Source organism: Zea mays, chromosome 1 (assembly GCF_902167145.1).
Source record: "Zea mays cultivar B73 chromosome 1, Zm-B73-REFERENCE-NAM-5.0, whole genome shotgun sequence".
Lineage (NCBI taxonomy): Eukaryota > Viridiplantae > Streptophyta > Magnoliopsida > Poales > Poaceae > Zea > Zea mays.
This window is the reverse complement of record NC_050096.1, coordinates 68835780-68840787: the sequence shown is the minus strand read 5'-3', so window position 1 is coordinate 68840787 and position 5008 is coordinate 68835780.

The window sequence follows — 5008 nt, the reverse complement described above, 5'->3', positions numbered from 1 at the left end:
GAGTCGCGGCATGGGCTCCGCAATCGAAGAGGCGCGACGGTGGCACAGGTGGCGGTGCGGTTGCCTGCATGCAGCAACTGGCGCGCCGGTTGCTTGACGCGTGGGCCTGGGCTTCCAAGCTGGCGTGTCAGAAGTCGGAGAAGCGCGTCCACCTGGCGCGGTTGCATGCCGCCTGCATGGCTGCCCGTCCCTTCCGCCCGTTGGTCTGGGCAAAAGTGGGGGGTCGCTCGTAACCGCTGGACGGTCGTGCGCACCACGCGCGGCGGTTTGGCTTCTTCTGCCCTGAGCTGGTTTGCATGACATGCGGGACCCAGCCCCCGAGTCGCAGGGGAGGGCCTTGGAGCGTATTGGAGAAGACTCAGCCCGCGGCGTTCTGGGGGCGCACGTAGGGAGAGTTGCCTTTAAAAGGAGGGAGACTCCTTTCAGAAGGCAACCATGTCTTCTTCCTCCCTTATGCGTCGTGTCTTTCCATCTTCCAAGCCCCCGGATGGGGGGTATCCGCCGCCTTTCCGCCTCCTCGTTGGAGGAACGCAACTCCATGGGAGTTGGTACCTTTCAGCCATCGTTCGGCTTCAAGGATTTTCATCAGCCGGCCCGGCCGCACCCCTACGCCGGCGATCACCCAGGATGGTGACCACCAGTTTCTGGGTGGGGAAGAGCAAGCCGGGCTGCGATCTTGGTCCCACCCTCAGCTTCAAGGATGTTCATCATCCTCGCTGAGGTGGGGGCCACGCTGAGCCGGCGCCCTACCTCCCGCGCGGGTCCGCGGGTCACCCTTTTCCGCGGCGTTCGGGGGTGGAGGCGCTCGCTGGCCCTGTGGACGGCGCGGACTTAGACAACGTGGGGCTGATCGACGGCGGGCGTCGTCACCTCCAGCGTGTCGGAGTCGTTGGCCGGGCTTCCGGCGGCCCCTCCTGCCGGAGGGCGACCGCCGCGCCGTGTGCACGGGAGGACCACCCACGATGCCGCACGCCGTTAGGGCGGCGTTCGTGTTCTGGGGTGGTTCTGCTTTTGCACTGGGACGGCGCCCTCGCGCAGAGGCCGGTGCCCCACTTGTCCGGGAGGATTTGAGTGGGGATCTACCGGGGGGCTGGTGTCCCCTGCCATCGGCGCCGAGGCGGAGGCGGCTCGAGAAGTCCTCGTCGCCGACGGGATCACTGCCACCACCCGCGCCCCGGGCCATCGCGCCGGCGTACTTGTCCTCGCCCCTCGAGCGTCGGCGGGGGCGAGGGCAAGATCGCAGCAACGCCGGTCCACTGTCGCCGTAGTCAGAACGGGCAGCGGCGAGCCGCTCGTCAGTCTTCTGTTGCTCCGCAGGCCTTCCCCATGGAGTGGGGTCGTTCGTACCTGCGGAGGGGGAACCGGAGTTCCGTTTGTAATGGCATCTCGAATGCCGGGGAGTTTGTTCATTGCGGCTGTCGGGGCCTGAACATGTATGTAATTTCGGCACGGAGCCGTGTTTTTTCCTCATTTTCGAGCACTAAGTCTCGTCTGTTGATTATCTGAACCGCTTTACCGAGCATGAGTCGCCCCGTGTCAAGGTGACGAGTGAGGTACCCGTATCCCGGAGGCGTAGGAATCCCTCGGCCCGATCGGCCTTGTTGTCTGGGGCTCCTCTAGCTTAGTTAAAGAGACCCCTCGGCCGCCCTTCGATGAGCCGAGGCCAGGGGTAGCGATATCAGTATGAACAGAGGCGGAGTTGGCTCGAGAATGGGAACCTGGTTGGCCGGAGCCTAGCCATGTTGTCCGTCAGCGGAGCCGACGCCAAAGTCGATCCGCCGAGGCCTCGGGTCGGGCTGGCGCCCTTGGAAGCCGGTTGGCCGAGGCCCCAGGGGTAACCGGCCGAGCCGCCTGCTCGGGCCGGATTCCCGGAGGGGTCCCTGGACCGCATCGCCGTCCGAGGCTGGGTCGGACTTAGCTGAAGACGTCGTCGATGCCGAGGGTGTTACGGCTCCCTTCAGCGTGAAGACCCGAGCCTGCAGGATCAGATCGTCTTGTAGCGTGTGCCTTCTGCGGCCGCCGAGGCCAGAAAACACACCCTCGCCGTGCTTGCGAAGCTGCGTCTTTTTCCCCTTGTTTCGAGCATCTGGACTCTGTCGGTAACAGGGATGTTTGTGCGAGCGAGAGTTGCTTCTCGCAGAAGGGACGAGTGAGGTATCCGTATCCCAGAGGCGTGGGAATCCCTCGGCTCGGTCGGCCTTGCCGCTTACGCGTACTTTCACCCGTCCATGAGGCCCTGTCCCCGACTTAGTCGAGAAAGCTTGAAGGACTGCTTCGGCAGGAGAGCTTCCGAACGTGAAGACTTGTTCAGTCCACGGAGTCGCTTTATCCGAGCGCGAGTTACTTATTGCAGAAGGTGATGAGTGAGGTATCCGTATCCCGGAGGCGTAGGAGTCCCTCGGCTCGGTCAGCCTTGGCTGCTTACGTGTAATCCGTCGTTTCCAGGATCCGCTTTCCGAAGTAGTCAAGAAGCACGAAAGTAATCCTGCTAAAAAGAGATCCTTTTTCGAGGAAAAATTCGACGCAGAGGGGGTCTCCCCCTTTTAGCCCCCGAGGGAGGGTCGGGCTTTGCCGAGGCTAGGCCGGCCCTTCCTTGACGACTAAACTTTGCGTAGGTGCGAGGTATATGAACAACTTGGAAACATCTTAAGGGTAGAAGCGACGTAGCTGTTTGATGTTCCAAGCGTTGCCGTAGATCTCGCCTTGATTGTTGGCCAGCTTGTATGTTCCGGGCTTCAGAACTTTGGCGATGACGAATGGCCCTTCCCAGGGGGGCGTGAGCTTGTGCCTCCCTCGGGCATCTTGCCGCAGCCGAAGCACCAGATCGCCCACCTGGAGGTCTCGGGACCGGACCCCTCGGGCGTGGTAGCGTCGCAGGGACTGCTGGTACCGCGCCGAGTGTAGTAAGGCCCTGTCCCGAGCCTCCTCCAGCTGGTCCAGCGATTCTTCTCGGCTAGCTTGGTTGCTTTGATCGGTGTAGGCCCTCGTCCTCGGGGAGCCGTATTCCAGGTCAGTGGGCAAGATAGCTTCAGCCCCGTAGACCAGGAAAAACGGCGTGAAACCCGTGGCACGACTCGGCGTCGTCCTTAGGCTCCAGACCACCGAGGGGAGGTCCTTCATCCACCGCTTGCCGAACTTGTTGAGGTCGTTGTAGATCCGAGGCTTGAGCCCTTGTAGAATCATGCCGTTGGCACGCTCTACTTGCCCATTCGACATGGGATGAGCCACGGCGGCCCAGTCCACCCGTATATGGTGATCCTCGCAAAAATCCAAGAATTTTTTGCCGGTGAACTGGGTGCCGTTGTCGGTGATGATGGAGTTTGGGACCCCAAAGCGATGGATGATGTTGGTGAAGAACGCCACCGCCTGCTCGGACCTGATGCTATTCAGAGGTCGGACCTCGATCCACTTGGAGAATTTGTCGATGGCGACCAGCAGGTGCGTGTAGCCCCCGGGCGCCTTCTGCAAGGGACCGACGAGGTCCAGACCCCATACAGCGAAGGGCCAGGTGATGGGTATTGTCTGCAGAGCCTGAGCGGGCAGGTGGGTCTGCTTTGCATAGAATTGGCACCCTTCGCAGGTGTGGACAATTCTAGTGGCGTCAGTCACCGCCGTTGGCCAGTAGAAGCCTTGTCGGAAAGCATTCCCGACAAGGGCTCGGGGCGCTGCGTGATGGCCGCAAGCCCCCGAGTGTATTTCTTGCAGCAGTTCCCGACCTTCGGCGATGGAGATGCATCGCTGGAGGATGCCCGAGGGGCTGCTGAGAGCACCTAGAGGGGGGGGGGTGAATAGGTGATCCTGTAAAAGTTCAAAACTTAAGCCACAAAAACTTGTTAAGGGTTAGCACAAGTATGGCCAAGTGGCTAGAGAGAACTCAAAACACGATAACCACAAGAAAGCAATCACAGAGTTGACACGGTGGTTATCCCGTGGTTCGGCCAAGTACAAAACTTGCCTACTCCACGTTGTGGCGTCCCAACGGACGAGAGTTGCACTCAACTCCTCTCAAGTGATCCAATGATCAACTTGAATACCACGGTGTTTTTCTTTCCTTTGATCTTTTCCCGTTTGCGAGGAATCTCCACAACTTGGAGTCTCTCGCCCTTACAATTGAGTTCACAAAGAAATACGGAGTAAGGTGGGAATGAGCAACGCACACAAGACTCGAAAGTCAGAGCAACACACGCACACAAGTCGCAACAAGAGCTCGCAACGCAACACAAAGAGTTCACAACTCCACAAGAGCTCTATATGCTATCACAATGAAACGAATGCGTGAGATTGGTGTCTTGGTGCTTAGAAGAGTTGTAGGAATGCTTGGTGTACTCCTCCATGCGCCTAGGGGTCCCTTTTATAGCCCCAAGGCAGCTAGGAGCCGTTGAGAACACATCTGGAAGGCTATCCTTGCCTTCTGTCGTCGGGCGCACCGGACAGTCCGGTGCACACCGGACACTGTCCGGTGCCCGATTTGTTTCCTTAAACAGCACATCCGACCGTTGATATCTGATGCAGATCTGCGCACAGTTGGCGCACCGGACATGTCCGGTGCACACCGGACAGTCCGGTGCTTCCTTCCGACCGTTGGCTCGGCCACGTGTCGCGCGCCGATCGCGCGGCGGACCGTTGGCCCGGCCGACCGTTGGCTCATCGGACAGTCCGGTGCACGCCGGACAGTCCGGTGAATTTTAGCCGAAGTCGCCGGAGAAAAACCCGAGAGCGGCCTCTTCGGCCGAGGCGGCCTGGCGCACCGGACACTGTCCGGTGCACCACCGGACACTGTCCGGTGCACCACCGGACAGTCCGGTGCCCCAGACCGAAGCAGCTCCTTGGCTGCACACAGCCAAGTCTTCTCCTCTCTCCTTCTTTCTGTTTCTAACACTTAGACAAATATATTAGTACACAAAACCAATGTACTAAGACTTAGAAACATACCTTTGCTCTAGATTTGCACTTTGTTCATCCATTGCGTAAATTCACATTTAAGCACTTGAGTTGGCACTCAATCACC